Below are 18,383 nucleotides of genomic sequence, written 5' to 3' on the forward strand. Positions count from 1 at the left end.
AAATCAGGAAGCAGATCTGAAGGCACTCTATATAGCTTTTTAACCAACACTTGTGTTTTCATCAAACTTTCCTAATACTAGGTTGCTCTTAACATTTGGGAGTGATTGCAGGAGTTATTACTTTAATTTAATTTCAAATAAAGCAAAATTTTATTAGAAAGATAAAATGTGAGTGTTCCAAGGAGACCTACGAAGTAGAGTAAACAAGATAAAGGCACTTTTCCTTTTATACAGTACCCGATGTCACATTGGGTTTAAACTTCCCATTGCACTGGTCTGTACAAACTGCTTGCATTTGGCTTGTACAACTGAGAACAAAAAGATCTTTGTGGAACCAGCCTAAGCTTGAAGCTTCCTTTTCTCCGAGTACCCTACCCTCACTTCTTCTCTTTGTGTCCTAGAGTTTTTACTTCTCTATCACTTGCACTGAAACAAAGCATTTCCTGTGAGTGAAAAGCAGCATATTGTGAGTTGCCATGCTGGATTTGGTGGCATCTCTCCAAAGCACCCCTTCATTTCACTGAGAACAAGCCCCCTCCATCCTCTCTTTCAGGGAAAACTAAAATAAAATAAAGGGTCTGATGTGCCACACAAGTGACAAAATCTGTGCAGGACACAAGTGCTTCATCTCCAGGGCAGCCCTGGCATGAAGCGGAGACGCAGAGCCCCACAGCCCTGGCTACTGCCCAGCACCCGCCACAGAAGCAGAGGTGATGCAGAACAGACAAATAATGCACTAAGGCAAGGAGCGTGTATTTACGCCCCCCCCCCCCCCCCCCCCCCCCCATTTCAAGTCATATTTACCAAGCATCCAAAGCCCGACTGGAAACCTGTTTCCAGAAATGAAAGAATCTCGATAGGAAAAAAATGGTAAGAAGATCAATCACACAAACGTCTAGTGAAAAACCCAGCAGGCCACGATGTTTCTTTGGAGATCTGCAAACAGCCAAGAGATGACAATACTCTAATTAAAACAGCACGCTGCAAAATATATCCAAAAGGCTTTTCTTCCAATCCAGCCCCTGCTCAGATCCTAGGCACTGAAGAAAACATCAAGTTGCACTGGGAGTTGTTTCCATAAAGAAAATACAGATAATGAGGCATCCCTAAAACTCTCCTCTTTTAATTTAAATTTGAGAGGACCATGCGAACAAAAGGGATGGTGTCTGAGGCAACAGGACAGATGGTTCTGCTCCCAGAGTGATGCACAAAAACGAGGCTTATTACAAGCCTTTTATTTTACTCAGAGTTTTTTTTATTATTATTTACTCTTCTTTCTCTCTTCACTCATCTATTCATCTACCCACTGGAGTACTGAAAATTCAAGTTCTTGTTTTCTTGTTCTTCTGATTCATATTCAAATTCAAACACATATAAGCACACAGCACAGCTTTCGCTGTAAAAAGTTTGAAGAGTTTTGCTGTGGATTTGGGGCCTTTTTCTTTTTAAGTGTGTAACAAGCTTATTACAGAGGCTGAATCAGTACCTTCTAGATGAATACACAGGAAATGAGAGGAACATGGTAAGTGACACATTTCCCAGCCTGAACTTCCAGGAACATGTGGTATATCCTATTCTTTTGTAATGTGTTTATCTCATCAAGAAAACCACTTTTCCCCTCATTTTTGCATTCCCCGGGTGCTGAATGAAGTGGTTTTGCTTTTGATTAAGGTAAACACATAAATAATCTCTTCAGAACGATTCCTGTGCTCTGGTCATGGTCTCAGTAGATGTTCCCACATCCTCAGCTGCCAAGGAAAAACAAGGCCACTTGCTTCAAAGGCCCGCAGGTACAGGAGACTTCCCACAAAGCGCAGTAATCAGATAAGGCCCAATGGCGTTCTCATTCTGAGACATATGCTCACTCTCCTGCCTTTGTACTGAGTCCCCACTCAGTTACACCCTCTGAGAGCCCAGCTGTCCAACAAAGCAGGTCTCCCCCCTCGCGGCAGCCCCTGGACAGACGGACACGAGTCTTGCCCTGAGAGGCGTCCCACCTCAGGGGGAGATCCTAGGTCACAGCCCACTGCCGTCCTGGAGAGCTCAAAGTGGCTCTTTGCTCAGGACCAGTATTTATAGGACTGCGAGACGGCTGCCTTTAGCCAGTATTTTTCCACGCTGGCCACAGCTCGGGTCAGGTAGCCCTGGCGTTGCCCACCAGCCGTACAGCGCCAGTGGCCACTGTTGTCCTAATTCTCTGCTTGCAGTGGGGACATCAGAGGACGTGCTGACACAGAAAGTAGAAGCCCCGTAACAGCCACACCGTGATACTCCACATAAATTTAGAATGGAAGTGAATTATATCCAACAGAGCACCCAAGAAAAGTTTAGGGAGACAGAGCACACTCAATCACACAGGACACAGGAACTAATAGCAATGTCTCCGTAAAGAATACCAGAGACCTATAGATATCAAAAGCAGTCAAGAGGGGCATCATTTTCTTCTTTATAAGAAAGTTGTCCTTGATCCACCTGGATCATTGCTCCCGTTCTGGAACAGCTGAGCAATTGCTACCAACTGAGCCATCAGTACTACAATCAGTAGCATAATGATAGTTTTTCTCCCATATATAACATATTTCTTTCCCGCAACTTTCCTTCTGGTCTTTAACCTTGGAAAAAAATATATGATTTGTAATAATAAAAATGGATTTCAAGTGAGTAGTCCTTACAATCACCGTAATAAATTTACGGAAAATACATTTAATTATTAGCACAGCAATCTGGAAAGTGTTTTGTTATAATTAAAACGATAATTACCTTTCTCTACTTTAACAAACTCATGAATTAATAATTTAGGATGGCTTTGCCAGAGTAAATTTATTTGCCTATATTACAAATAACACACTCTCGTGGTATTTTCTCTTTACCTCATCATATCTTCTACATGTATCTCTACATCAAGTTGTAATTTTCATTCAGGGGACAAGAACGTTTATATGCTCTCATTTCACTCAGCTAGATGCATTCCTATCACATGGCCAGCCCACGGGTCACCCACTACCCATACTGAAGTGAGTATCTGTAGATCCAAACCCATAAGCTTGTCTTGCTTGAGCAAAAAGACTGCTTCAACAAGCACAGGAGCAGCACTCCAGAAATCTCTAGCTGAGGTTTAGTCCTTACTACATGCGTAACAGCACCACACAGAGCAAATGTGGTCAGAGTGAGACAAAACGTACACAGGGCAAGTCATGCTTCGGGCTGAAAAGCACAATTGCCGCAGCACATTTTGCAGGTGCCTGGATCTTACTCTGTTACAGTGAAGAAAAACAAAATCAAGGAAAAAGCCCTTTTTTGTTGCTGTTTTAAAAGACTGCCTATGCTTTCAAAATCAAAAATTTCTATCTTTGAACTATATTTCGATTTAATTTCAATTTAATTGGAAGTTGAAAAATTTGAAACGATGGCCTATTTGGGCCTTGGCTCTCAAAATTGATTCATTGTCACTTCCTGTCGACTTGCTGCCATTTTTAATACTGGTTTTGGAATTGCTGCCAGCAAACCAAAGCAAGTTTCCCCACAGTCCCGGGAGATAGCTCTGCCATTCACCCACAAGCAGATGGGAAGAGATGAGCAAGACAGAACAACTTGTGCACATCGAGTAAGACCCCACGCCACATTTGCACAACCTTTCGTATCCACAGGACAGCTTCTCACCATACATATGGCCCATGCAACACGTGCACAAGAGATTCACATATTCTGGGTGTGAAAAGCTTTTTACGAGGGTTTTATTCAAAGCCACAACAAGCAATGGCCATGAACGTACCTACTCATTATTAGTACTGTATGCAGGAAGAAAACTCACAGTACCTCACGTGCACACACATCTATAGACTACATTTAGGAAAGCTACTTGGGAAATTTCAAATGTCAAGTAATGTGCTTAAACCACAAACAGCCTGTGGACAACTCAAAACAAGCAGAAGCAAAACAAAGTATCTACTACAACTTGTACATCCAGCTCAAGAAATTACATTGAATAACTCACTGTTATGTTTTGGTCTGTCACCTGTTATGATACAGCACAGAGCAAAAATCCTTGCTGAAGAATAAATGTATCCTCTTTAGAGTTCCATTCAGCAATGATCTTACAAGGTTTGCAGGTATAGGTCACTGATGAAATACAGACCATGAGGCCCGTTGCTTGAAATATAGATCTCTATAAAGAGTCTTATAAAACAGGTACTGTCTGGAAAACTGCCGTAATTTTTTTAAATAGAAAAAGCAGACACATGCCTGTTACTCAGTTGAAATAACGATGCCTCTGAACACTGTAAAGGAGGACAAATTAAAATTATAAGAAAATCTTAACTGTAAATATGTTTAGTATGTAATTATTTAGAATATTCTTAATAAGATCCTTAATAAGTTGCATAAACAGCTCAGTTTATGAGCTCAGTTTTAAATAACAGTTTCAATTTCTGGAAAAAAAAAAGAGAGAGAGAGAGAGAGAGAGAGAGAGAGACTGGTGTTAGACCAGTAATATATTTTAGCATGACTCTATAAAAAGTATAATATTAAATATATAACGTTGAATGGGGAGTAAATGCAAACAAAAAAAATAAGAAAAAGCACCTAAGGAGATGGTTAAGTGTAGGCACTGAACAACCATCTACACAGACAAAATTAAAAATTAAGCAATATATCTCAGATCTGTGTAAAATATGCTACAATAAAGCGAGATCCAGTAAGATCCAACTCAGATATTTCCTGACACTGGGCTGCGTAATAGTGCTCTCCTCGGTGGGTTCACTGGTGTCTAACAAGCAGTGAGATGATGCTGTGGCTTTTTTTGTCAGAAGGAGCCTTAATGCAGACTCTCTTGTTTATATAGCAGGTTTTATCTCATGAAATTTACAGCAGTTTGGTTATCTTCGCAAACTCTACCTTTCTCAAATTAGGTTGAAAGCAGGACACACACCTCTCCACTCCATCTCTTTAGGAAAGCATGCTAAAAACGAGCCAAAAGATGTAGATAATACAAAGGATGAAACGTGATTTTCCAGTAGATTACGTCCGCAAAAAAGCTGGTGCGAAGGTTGCACCACAAATGGGAAATGTTTCACAGTGCAGGACTGTAACAACCCCTCTCTAGGTAACACGCAGTTGAGGCCTCAAGGAGCATGTTTCATTTTCTACTGGGAATGTCACTGGTACAAGCCAGGCCAGCCTAGGAAAAAGAAGTTGACTATTAAAGGGACTTGCACGGGAGCAAATTAAAGAATGAAGTACAGCTGAACAGAGAGCTGGGAACTTATCAGTACTTGATGTGTATTTACAAAAAGAGAAATGACTTGGTGCTAGACTGCACAATTTGCTCATGCTTGCCAAAGGAACTGCCTCAATCCAGAGAGCTGAGGCAAAGGGGCACAGTCTTGCCAGCCGTAGCTGATGTTCACATGGATGGCCAGCTAGCCATCGCCAACACAGTTCCTGGGAGGTGCAAGGACTACAGGATTGGGCTTCTTACAACTCACTTTAAAGCACACAAGAACTGTAGCAAAGCGAAAGCAGAATTTACATATACCTTCAAATTGTTTTAATCTTTCACCAATAGGACCATAAAAACTCCAGAATGCTATCTTCTGATGCACACACCTTACGCCATGAACAAAACTGTGCAGTCTGGCCTGCTCTCTTACATACTGTCGCTGTAGGTTAGCGCTAAGCCTTTACTCTTCTTTCGAAGTACTGCTCCACAGTAAATAGGAAGCCTGAAGCCCATGTCACTACATCTGCAGTCTGGCACCACCACGCCTTGTGGCTGCCAATTTGAGATTTTCATGGATGATAGTGTTCAGCAGTACCAGTGACCATCTGTTTCTTCCTCCTCCTCTTTCTTCTTCTTTGCTTCTACTTAACTCACTCTTAAATGACCAACATATCCTGGAAGCAAAGGCAGATTAAAATTTGCAGTGGATGATACAACATCTGTTGATTTAATTCCCAGGTAAAAGATGGGCTGAAAACTGCAGTGAGGATTTGAAAGAGGGTGTAATGTAGAGGGTTAATGGGGAAAATGGAGCAGCTTGAAGTTAAAGCCACAGCAAGTCGTGCAATTTGACAGACTGCTTCCCTGGGTGGCAGGTGGAAGAGCAAGGCCCCATAGAGGGTGTGTCGGAAACAGGAATGATGTGATTGCAGCGTGCTGTAACCAAAAATAAAGGCAAGCTGACCCCTGCCTATCTCTGCAGTAGCCTGCTATGCAGGGGAGTGAGCAGGAATGGAGATTAATAGCTCAATTCAAGTGCATTGTCTCTGCTTTACACATTAAGTGCTTTAAAGCAAGCAATCATTTTGATGCTTTGCGTTTTGATGCTTGCAGCCTACGTCCCCCCATGACAATCTACCAAAAAAGTTTCAACTTTCCTTTTAGAGCTTTAGATTAACCGAGCCATGTCCACACTACCTCTCATTCTGCCCTGGAATGAGACAGAAGCTTTGCCTCAGGGAAATTCAAATCTTATGTCAGCAGTTTGTTAGATGGCTTCTGGCTAAGGGACATATATTAAAGGACAAGACCTGGTTTTGCAGCCAAATGGCCACATGGAGGCCAGGGAACCGCACACTAAAAATAACCATTACTCAGCTAGACTCAGGTGTGGGAGAAAAATAGGAAACATGCCACGCAGAGGGGACTCTCCCATTTGCTGAACTGCTCCTTCCCTCTGGCAGCACCGAACACAGGAAACACTGCGGGTTCAACACGTCTCATCCCTGCCCCTGCCCAGTTCATCTCACCATTAAGAACTAATTAAGAAACAGGCAGTGTTGTGCAGAGGAAGGAACAGGGAGTATTCCTTTTACCTTGGGCCTGTCTGCCACATAGGGTTTGTGCTGGTGTGGCTGTTCTGGTTAGGAGCTGAGGCAGACCCCAAGTACGGCTCTCTCCTCAATGTGGTCCCAAAGATCCCTGAGGGAGGATATCTAAGGGAGAGCATCACGACAGGGCAGGCATTCAAAAAATGCCCCAAGCCCTCCAAGAGCCAGCAGAAGCCTACTACACAGAAACTGCCCCCAAAACTGAATTTAGTACTACTGAATGGATTTATTTATTTAATATCCCTTTGCTTTACGAACCCATGTAAACTTTTGTCATCTACAGCATCCTCCAGCAAGGGCTTCCAGGGGTTATACAGTCAGTGACACTGTACCTCTTTTTAGTTTGAACCTGCCAGCTGCCAACTTCAGTTGATGCCACCAATACTTTTTTTTGAAAAGACAATGATTTCCCTATTCACCTGACACAGTGTTAATTTCTTCAGACCTGACCCATTCTCACTGAGGTAGGCATCTTCATGCCAGTGGATACATTCACTTTCCTGCAGAAATATTCCTGCAGAACACAGACGTTGCCTTTCCTAGCTGCTAATTTTTATCTTTTAGCTTAACTGAAACTTCCTTCTGCATCCTTTGTTTCATAACTAAATATCTACTATGTATAAGGTAATGGAGTTTATAGAAATTCAATTGAAAAAAAGTAGGTAAATTTCTTTACATAATAAATATTATAAAGATATCCATTAAAGGAAATTGAAATGATGGTACTTTAAAATTAAATGGCTAAAAGTCATAATTTCTTTCAAATTTAGAAAGTACTCCAAAGTGGGCTCTTTCTGTGGCTGCAAAAGACATGGTACTGTGTTATTTTTTTATATGGGAGTATTTCAGGCAGACAGCCTGACAATTTCAGCTAATCCAGCTGATGCCATTGGATGTCATGTAAGGATGGAGAACTAAACAGTTCTTGCATTTAAGGTAATGGAGTAGCTTTGATTTTGCTCACCAAGATCCTGATCTATCGGCACGTATGCATTTGAGTCCATCAGCCACTGCATCAAACAGCCAAGCTTGCACTGGTCTCAGTGAGGACCTGTATCACTACTGCCACCATTATCTCCCATAGAAAAAGATTTTCTACCTTTGTGAAAGCTTGAGTCTTTAATTTTTCGCAGTTGTGAAGATGAGATGCTAGGATACAAAGCAAGGCTAACACAATGCTTACTTGACAAATAAGCCATGAAGCCATGTGTCTTGCAAAGAACTGGAGGAGATGTCTGTTTCTAAAACAAACTAATATACTTAAAAAGCAGCAGGTATCTCTAGCTCTCTACTGCAGCAGCAAAAACCTGGAGAAAAAATGACTGCCAAATATTACGAAACCTGTAACCATGGTCCGACTGAATAAGCCTTCAACCAAGTATTACAAGAAAGGAATTTCAGTGCTTAGCACGACGTAATTTTAGAAGGAAGTGGATGTTCTGTTGTGATATAACATAAATGAATATAAATGAATTGAGCCTCTTTAACAGCTTCTCAACAATAATGCATATTAAATGCTTGGAGAAATTCTTCCAGGCAGCAGTGAATAAATAAATGTAAAACGCTTTCATATTAAAAGGGCATGATCCTGCATTGGGAAATAAAGGCTTGACTTCCTTTTAACTCCAGCTTCAAAGTACCTATGTTGAGCACCGTAACATACACATGACAGGTCAGATGCAGCACCCAGCCCTAAAGAGGAGCAACATAAAGCTCATTAACAGCAAGATCAAAGCAGAAATAACTGCCTTCATGCAGGGAAGGAGAAGAAGAGGTACTATCAACCCAGTGCAGGTCTCAACGTGGGTAGGACCTGCTGGGAAGTCAGCATGGGGATAGGAGCTCTTAGAAAAGAGACGTGTTCATGAATTCCTTGCGCTGGTCAGATGCTATTACAGCTGTGCCTTTGGTGAATGGAGCTCATGTCCTCCCTTCATCCCAGAGAGAATGGCTGCCTGAGCCCAGCTGCGGCAGTCAGGTGCAGGGGAGGCGAGGATGAATCATGCACTCCAGCTTGCTAGCTACGGAGGTCTCTGTGTTAATGACTGGTTTAATAATTATTTATGCACAAACAATCTCCCAAATATTCTCTGTTGAAAAAATACAGCACATTAGCCATGAGTTTTCAATTGATACATTCCCCCTAGATTCCACATTCGTACAAATGTGACAAGGTTGCACACCAAGTCATAGACAGCTGATCCATACCTTTCAGCTTGTTTAAAACATAAAGCAGTTGCCTAGTTTTCTGCTGAGATGCAAAAAAATCTTCCTCTGAGAAGCATCTCACGAGCCTCACCTTGTCTGAAGTTCCCTTACCCAGTCAGCAGTCAAGAACACTGCCGTCAGGAGGTTCACAAGAGCCTGGCAGCTATTCTAAGAAAGGCCTGTTTAGTGGGTTTATGTAATTTCAACCTCACTACTAGTTTTACTTAAAGGTGAAACACAAAGCAAACACTACAGATGTCAATCTGTACAAAGCCAGAGAAATGTTTGCACATGTCAAAAATACATCCACGAAACCAATGAGTTTTAAATAGATCTTCTCAAGAGCTGTGAACAGTAATTCAAAGTGGGGTGTTCAGGAACTGAAATGGCTTTAACAAAGCAGTGATAACCATACCTCCAAACTCAAGCATCTCTCGGGACAGGAGATGCCCTGAATATGAGAGAGAAAGGGTCAACATCTTCTCCAACACAGGAATTACTGTGAGAGAGCACCATCAATCTCAACGGCACGTCAGACTGCCTGCCTCCCAGTACAACAGCCGGCACTCCCAAGGCAGACAAATTAAAACCAGCCACTGGTTCCCCAATTCCCAACTGGTAACAGAGCACCAGAAGTGGGGATTCTCCAACCAGTCCTCAGGGTAACAGCAGGATGTTTAACTTGGCATACTTTGGTGTTTTCTGCTATGGATCGTAGCACATAAACGATGCCTCTTTGAGACAGAACCAAAACCAGATTTGGAGAATCAGCCTTGCCTGTCTGTCCGGTCTGCCAAAGCTTTGCTTGGCCTCTCCAACACAGCTTCCTTTGAGCATCAGCACTTCTTGAGTTTAGCATGAACAAAGCCCCGGTTTTTCTGCAAAGCTTCCAAAAAGTTGAAGTTGTGATGACTGCAACTCAGCCCCTGCTAGTATTTGTCAGTGGCAAGCTGCAATTTCTGTTTTCCTAGCAACACCATACATTTCTATTCCCAGTTGCCTGCTTTGTCCCCTTCTTGCAGTCTGCTTCACACCAAGTTCATGAAAGCCTAGCAGTAGGGACTATTTTTTGTTTGTTTCTAGTACCTGTCATCTATAATCCCTCACGTCTCCAAGGTTTTGAAAGCACTATCTATCTGCTGTAAATCATACTAATAAAAAGATTTTTTTTTTTACCATCATAGCTGTCCTTTGTGATTTTTTTTGTTTCTTTCCAACTTTCTAAACTTCATCTTTCTTAGCAATAATATGTTTTTAAGAAAAATGATGTATATTAATGTATTAACCCAGTCTTCTCCACTACAAACAGTAATTATTTCATGTACCATGCACACAAACACACCCTTCATACCTGACAGCATTTGAATTGTTAGGAAATGTTTGTGACTAATAAAACAGAATCAACTAGCTGCAGTCAATTTTATACTCTCAAAAATAATCCCACTCCACACCTAGAACAAATGAATTTGGCTGCCATATATTTAAATTAAATGCCCAGTAAAGTTTGCTAGTTGAAAACTTGTGGAAAATTTCCTAAAAGCAGATAATGGACAGGTTGCCTGAATGGGGAGTTTTAATTGAGACTTACTAGAACTGGAGATTCAGGAAATGGAGGCCTGCAGATAAGATTAGAAACAACTGTAGCTGCAGAGCTCCAGGTTCTGAGTGGCATATATCACATGTCAAGGACCAGTATCGCTGCAGTCACTGTCAAACCGTCCTTCCTGAGAGCATTAGTCCACAAGAGCTTCACCGTCACTACTCTCCAAGCAATAATGATAAATTTCAGCACTAAAAAAAGGGATTCCCCCTAACACCTCTTTGCTACAGAAAACTTTTTTTTTTCCCCTTTCTAACTTTTAGGACAGTCAAGAAAATTAACTTTCCTGTTCCCCTCAGGATAGTGAGAAACAAACTGGTTAAGTCGATACCAAGGCAAGGTATGTGGCTTGCTTTCCCCCAGCCCTGCCATCAGTGTGTGCTTAGCCCTGGAACAGGTGGAAGAGAAAGCAACGTGCTCTGAGAACTGCACCAGCTCCCAGCCCAGCCTCAAATGCCGGCCAGCTGCCTGCTCTAAATTGACCTGATGAAGAGGACAGGACCATCATGCTACAGGCCTGAAAAAACAGGATATCTAGAGCGCTTCACCTCCCTTAGCCCTCACTCAAGTGCCTTCTCCCACTGCCTCTCTGAAGATTTTAGTCTGCATAAATATAAATAGGCTCAGATATACACAATACTTCTGTGTCTTGAGCAAGTCATTCTGCTATGTGGTCACTTCTGTGCTGAGAAAAATGCTCTCATACCGCCTTGCGACACAAGAGCAAATGGAAAGCACGGAGCGCCCCATGCTCTGGCCCTGTACTTGCAGGAGCAGCTGCTGCAAGCAGCAGTTCCCTGCCCTCATCAGGAAAACCAGAAGGCTGTACCTTTAGGAAAGGATAAATTTATAAGTGAGCTGAGGTAAAAACAACATAACCACCCTATGACAGCACTTGCTTTCCTGATTCCTCCTCCATCCCTGTTACAGAACCAAACTCTTCTCTTGCATCTGCTGCCACTTGCCTCTGGTTTCAAACAAAAGCCACAGCTGTAACCCCCTCCCACGAAAGCACAGCGACAGATTCAACTCTACCACCCCCAAGTGCCAGGGAGATAAAAATATGGTATTTCAGAGGCGTGGGACATAAATTCTGGCTTGGTTTAGAACCCCGTGGGCAGTAAAGTGCTCTGCCCATTAAAACATAAATTACCATCTGAGTATAGCTGATGAGAGGCTGGGGCTAAAAGGAAGTGGTACTAAATCAGAATTATAGGAATGCTCTTTTCAGTCTGACTGGAGGAATTTACTCTCCTCCCTAGTGTGTCTCAAGATGACAGATGAAAATTAAGGCTGGTTTGTATGGGAGCTCGGAAGTAAGTGGTTATCCTCCCAACATACGTCCTTGTCAATAAAACATCTTCTTAATCCTATCAGCTATGAGTGTACAACACCTATCACACCCAAACCTCTCAGTGTTTATGAAAATAAGAAATTTAATCTCATAATCATCCTCTGAAGTGGGCAGCAGCAGCATGCTCAGATAGCATGATGGAAGACTGATGGACAATCCTGGGCCCCACAAAACGGTACGGCCAAAAGCAGCAAATCTGGGAACAAAATGGCGGCCTCCTGAGCCTTCCTCTCACTAAGGGCCATGGCCTAGGCCCAGCAATGAACAGCAGCTTTAGAAAAGAGGCCTGCCCTCCTAGCATCTCACTCAGGCACAGTACAGAGGTTATTTCACCTCTTGGCTGATGTCTCACCTCTTCACATTCACCCTCAGTGAGTAGGGTGGCTCTTCCACTTCAGCCTGTAAGCATTAGGAGCAATACCTGGTCTAAAGGGAAACAGAGGCCAGCACTCATTACCAGGCCTGGGCTTTCAAAAAATCACTTAACACAGCAGCTTTGAATTTCCTTTGAAAAATCTGAACCTCTAACACAAAACTGTGCTGAGTCTCCTTGGAAAACCTTGCCCCAGGGAGCATTCAGAAACTCCCCCGCTCTCTCAAAGATTCAGTCCCCGAGTCCCCACACAGACAGCTGCGTCTCTACACCCAGGAGGGCGCAGATCATTTTCCCTGCCATCGTTAGGTCTCATCCAGAAGGAGGTTAGGGTGAGACACCCTGAGCTGCTCTGCACCACCACACGTTTCATTACTGCGAAGCACAGTGGTTGTGTACAGCTGGAAGGCGCTCTGGGAGGCAGCAAGGGCTAACCCCCACCTCACTGCCTCCTCTCGAGGTTTACTGCCTCCCAGGTGGCAGCTTCCCATGAGGAACTTTAATGTAAGACAAAATTTTACAGCTGTTTTTATAACAAGAGCTATACTACAGTTGCTACAGAGACTACACTAACACATATCACTGAGTGTTTGGACAGGACTTTATCGCAAGCATTTATTTGCTTGTGTCCCTGGCTTTACCTCACTGAGAGTAAATATTATTAAGTCGATTTGTGAGATTTTTCTCAACATTTATGTCAATTAGTGCCTATCGGCCTAGCAAACATGGCTTCAGTTCCTACCCTGCCTTTACCTCAGGGAAGGCCTGTTACCCTGCCTGTAAAGCTGGAGCATTGAGGCAAACTGCAGTAATTTGGGGATGTACCCAGCAAAACATTAAAGTCCACAACACATCCAGGAATTTAATCCAGACCATTTAAACTTTTCCCTACAGTTTTAACCCAGACCAATTCTTAACTTCTCTTCTGGGAATTAGAAAAAAGTAATCAGGACAAATTTAAAGTGCTTGGAGGGATCAAAACTTCCAGCTTATTTATGATCTACAGATAAATCAATACATTCAGATAAACTTTCTATTTATCAGTAATAAGCTCTTTGACTCTTGAATTCACCCATTTCTCCAGATGCTTGTTTCCTAAGCAACACTATCTCATACCTCTTATTTATGGTCCATCTTTGCTCTCCATTCCACAATAGGGCTAAGAGACACTACTGAGATACAGCTCCCAGAGTACGGCTGTTCACGATCTCATGTTAGAAAGCGCTGTCGGTGTCACAAAGAAAGATTGCAGTCTCCTTCCAGTCCTGCAATCTGGAGTGCGCACTTCTGTGCCTGCCAGGTATGTCCCTAGGCATTACTGGGAAAACAGGATTCGTGACCCAGAGATATGTTTTGAAGATGATGATTGAAAGCCAAAATAAATCCAATGTCAATGTTTAGAAATAGACAATAGCTATGGGATCACAGTGCCTGTGAAGAGCTGTGGAGGAATCTTTTAAACTGAAAGTTTGGCTTCTTGGACTGCTGGCACTACATAGCTGATGTTACTTAAACTCTTCTGGAGACAGCTGTAGAGCAGAAGCCACAAGTTAAAGCACAATGCACTGGTTTCTTTTCTTTTTTTTTCCTCCCAACACAGTGATGTCTGTTCTTCATTACAAGTAAAGTGGAAAATTGGTCCTGCGTTGAAACGGCAGGCCTTTGTGATACAGAACACAATTGAACTGTGTCCCTACACCATCAGACCTGAACAGCAGTGGATTGCTGGTGCCCACTGATGTGAGATGTGGTTTTTATTTATTGGAGAAGACACTTGCATACACTGGGAAAAAAGTTATTTGCTGGCCTTAAATCATCCACGCAGGAACAACTGAAATAAGCTTGCAAATATATCAAGAAGGGATTCAGGCCTGAATATGGAAAGACAGGACTGAAGATGCCAAAAGCACACGAGTTAAGAGAGGTTTAAGAGCCAGAGTTGCAGAAAGCAATATAGAGTGGAAAAGCAATCTTGCCTGCAGTGCTCCTAAAGGCACAAAGATACTTTTCACCTTCAGAGCAGGCCATGCACCAGCCAGAAGGATCACAGTCTTGCAGGCTGTGGGGCTGCTGAATGCTCGGGGCAGGATTTTGAGAGACCCTACCAGAGATTCTAACTGAAGGACCCAGTTTAAGTTCAAGCAAGTAAGGTTTTTTTTACATGCAGAAGTAGAGCTTGGCACACAAGATTTACATTTCTTTGGCCCTGCAGTTCAAGGAGTATCCTGCAAAAAGCTCAGCAGAGGAAGAGGACAAAGCAGCAGCAGAGCTTGCCCAGGGCGCAGACCCTGACCCTTCTCCAAAGTGACAACTGTGAGAGCCACGTAAGGCTCAGATTGCACTGCCATGACCAAACCAAACCCACCACCTCGGTTGTCTCAGAATGCCCCAAACTGAAAACGTTTTGAAACGAAAGGATTAACATCATTTCTTCATTACAATGTTATCCTGAGACCTTCACAAGCTCCTTTGCTGGCTGACATTCAGCAGGTGCTGTGACAGAACCAGTGGCCATATTTGCCCACTGCACTATGCAAATCACGCAAGCCATACCAAAATAATAGGAATGGTAAATGTTATTAAATTCCCTAGAGTACAAAGTATGCCTAGGCTGGATATCACTTCCTTGTCATTAATTCATACTCTATACTTCATAAACTTTTATTGCAAAGAGTGCATTCAGAATTTAAAGAAATTCTGAAATTCCGCAATATGCAATGATCATGCTCAGTGCGTACCCTGGATTGGAGAGAAATCATTGTGCTTTTTTGCTCTTGTTGTTATGAAGTGGTAACCCATATGTTCCTCACATTAGGAAGGTATTTAATGTATGCCCTTGGCAAATACCAGACGATGGAGGATCTGAAACAAACAGAACCATCACCCGAAGATGATGCATATTTCTATTGAGGGAGAGGGAGGCTATTTACAGTAAATTAAAAAGATATATATCAAATCTTACTTATGGTAATATAAAACTATTTCTGAACTTTAATTATTATGATGAACTGGTCTCCTGTGGCTTGTTCATTTCATGCAGTTAAAAAAAATGTTAACAGTCTTCTAATTATATCATTTTTTTGTGTAAAAAAAAACTGGCTCACATTTATTACTCCATCTAGAGAAGCTATGGATCATCTCGCTATTCACTTGATGTTTTTAATTTACATATCAGAAATACTAATAAGTACAGTGTTATTAGATCATATTCCCATTCGCTTCCAATCGAAGAAAATGGTCCATTTTGTTTAGCTGCCACAATTAAATTAAATTATTTTTCTACGGCTCGGTTTTTGATAAGGGCTTTTATCAGAAGTTTGACTGTATTAAGCTTAATAGGACATCTCTCATTAAAATAAAATTCAAAAAGAAAATATGTTTCATTAAAATCAAACAATGGCTTTGCCCCCCACCCAATCCCATTTTGGCTTCATTAGCATTTTTAATAGAGGAGGTAATTGTGCATTTCACTTGAACAAGAGCCATGATCTGAAGGTCTGGATTTGTTTAAAATTCAATGGATTATTTCAGTATCATTTAATGAGTGGCACTGCTGTGCCTACAGACGGCCAAAGCAGAAATGGCAAGGAAGCTAGATTTGGCACATTCTGGATTTGTTTTTACATTGATTTTCTGTGGTGCTGCCCACAGCACAGTACCCAATAATTTGGTCTTCACTCCCTAGTGTATTTACAATATATTCCAATGGTATTAACCTAAAAATTTCCTGTAGTCCACTTCTGACAGACATAGAATTGTCTGTAAGAAAGGAACTGAGCCCCCAGCTACAAAATCAACCTCTAGAAACATTATATTGGGAGAGCTAGTTCTTGTTTCCAGCAGAAGCAATTTCTACCGATCGTTGGGATCATTCCTGGTTAGACTGCCAAAAGGAACAGGAACATACGAATAACTTTACAAAAGACAAAAAAAAAAAAAAAAAAAAAGGCACTACCTGAAAAAATTAGCTTTCACAATAATGTTATCTTTGAGAAAGATACTGAGGTTTTGACCTCTTGCTGTTTCATCTGGTTTCAACTCCTAATCCGTTTCATCAGGGTAAGATGCAGCATCCCCTAACTTGCCTGGTTGTCTGATGGCTCTGTGCTTTTGAAGCTCCCTTAGTATCTCCAATAAGCAGGCACAAGAGACTAACCCCAGGGATCCAGAAGATACCTGTACTTGACAAAGAAAAGACGAACACATTCTGATTTTGGTCTGAGGCTGGATAGGAAAAGGAAAGGGAGCTCAACAAAGACTTTAGGGTTGATTCAGAGCCATTCAAAGATCCTTTCACACTGCCGAAACAGGAGAAAAGTTTCAGTGCAGGTGAAATTTGGGCATCTCACAGAGAAGTAGAAGCTGATAAGAATGAGGTAGTACACCCTCCTGGTAGGTAATAGACAGACTAAGGAAATAAAATGTGCAGTGATCAATGTTGTGTACACATCTCATCCATCATAGCCTGAATGGATCCAGAGAGTGATTTTATCCTAATAACGCTATTTCAGTTAGGATCATTCTTTTGTTCTTCCCTTGGCACCTACTTCATTCTTCTCTGCCTTCTCGAGAAGTTTCTAAAGTTGAAACTTCTGACTAACCAGCTGCATTGCTATCTCATACTCTCTTTAAACAGATTTCTGCTCACAGCTGAACAGACATTAGCTGTTGTAACAAAGCAGCAGCCCATATGCAAAGTTTGCTTGTTTGCACCACCGTGTCCTGTGCTTCAGCTCTAAGCCAAAATGCCCATATGGGCCCTGGAAAAAAGAAGGGGGAAAAACGTAGAGTAAAATGTTGAGTTGCTTCTGCTGGAAGGAAAGAGGGACTGTCAACACAGAAATTGGATTAACACCTCAGCAGTGCAAACGTAAAGTTTGTCGTTCTGCCCTACACACTGTGGCGACTGGGAATTGAACAGCAACAGCACAGCAATTTCTCTTAAACATCACCTTCTCGTTTTTAACCCCTGTGAGCCCAACCTCCCACACCGAGGGACCTCCAAGGCCTGCTGGGATCACAGTGCACATATTGCTGATCTGAGCAGCCCACATACATCCAATAAAGGCAAAATGGCACACTGAGTTCATAACACTATTTATATAAGGCAATTTATTTTCATCATGCTGTTATCAAAGAGAACATTTCATAAGTTGCTCATATCCCACACACCTGTATGTAGAGTTACTGCATGAGGAAGGCTGTCTTCAGTGCCAACATCAGTTTTAGGAGAGAACTCAGGTTTAAAGCCAAAGTAGAGCTCAGTTTGCATTTTTAGTCTAACAACTGATAAGCTATATTCTTACAATTCTAGCCCAAAATAAAGAAAAAAAAATCCGAAATACAAGTCCCCAGATCTCTGGGGATTTCTGCTTTTTAGGGCAGGCCCAGAGATAGTACCCTTTTAAACTGCAGTCCTCTGAGAGTCCCAGCATCAGGAATACGGAAAGCAGAACTGAAAATTATTGTGTCAGTTTCAGACCTGCATTTGGGCAGGAGAATATAGCAGCAGCAGCAGCAACACAAATGATTGCACAGAGGAAGCAATCTGCCAGCCCCTGTGGAGAGTACCTAGAGCATATGTTCAGTGCAGCATGCAAACATCTTTGATTGTAGCAGGCAGATCAACAATGCTCTGGCTACACGTTTTTAACAGTAGGAAGCAGGAGATTGTGGCATGAGGTTTCTCTAACTCTGCTGCTGCTGTCTGAGTTTATTATATTTACACATTTTATGGATCATCACTTCTGCAGCTCTGAAAGTACAGTGTGCAGGTCACAAGTTTAGGAAATGCATGGGGCATACAGTGGGGTCCTGGTGAGAAGCGGGCTGGCTGATCTGCTTCCGCTCGCAGTTTTCTTCAGACTCTTGTCTGCGTGCTATTTGCATTTTCAGTCCTGCTGTTACTTGTGTTTGCTCCTGAGCTAGGCTGAGTTCGGATGTCCTTCCCACCTGCACAAGGTTTCCTTGTACACAGCCCTGAGTATTTCTATAGCCAAATCTAACCGAAATATCAGTGC

The 18,383-nt window shown here is 42.2% G+C and overlaps 1 protein-coding gene across 11 annotated transcripts in view; it reads right to left on the reverse strand.

Annotated features, from left to right (window-relative positions):
• Positions 1-18,383, reverse strand: part of LOC121079623 (transmembrane protein 132B-like) — a 252,359-nt gene that overhangs the window by 90,081 nt on the left and 143,895 nt on the right. The window contains exon 1 of one of the 11 annotated variants that reach the window (XM_040577163.1): positions 805-1,007. The exons of the other annotated variants lie outside the window; for them this stretch is intronic. The gene's annotated coding sequence lies outside the window, so the exon portion shown is untranslated. Of the gene's footprint in view, positions 1-804; positions 1,008-18,383 lie in introns of those variants that run through there. 11 annotated transcript variants of the gene reach the window in all.

The sequence above is a fragment of the Cygnus olor genome, chromosome 17 (genome assembly GCF_009769625.2).
Source record: "Cygnus olor isolate bCygOlo1 chromosome 17, bCygOlo1.pri.v2, whole genome shotgun sequence".
Lineage (NCBI taxonomy): Eukaryota > Metazoa > Chordata > Aves > Anseriformes > Anatidae > Cygnus > Cygnus olor.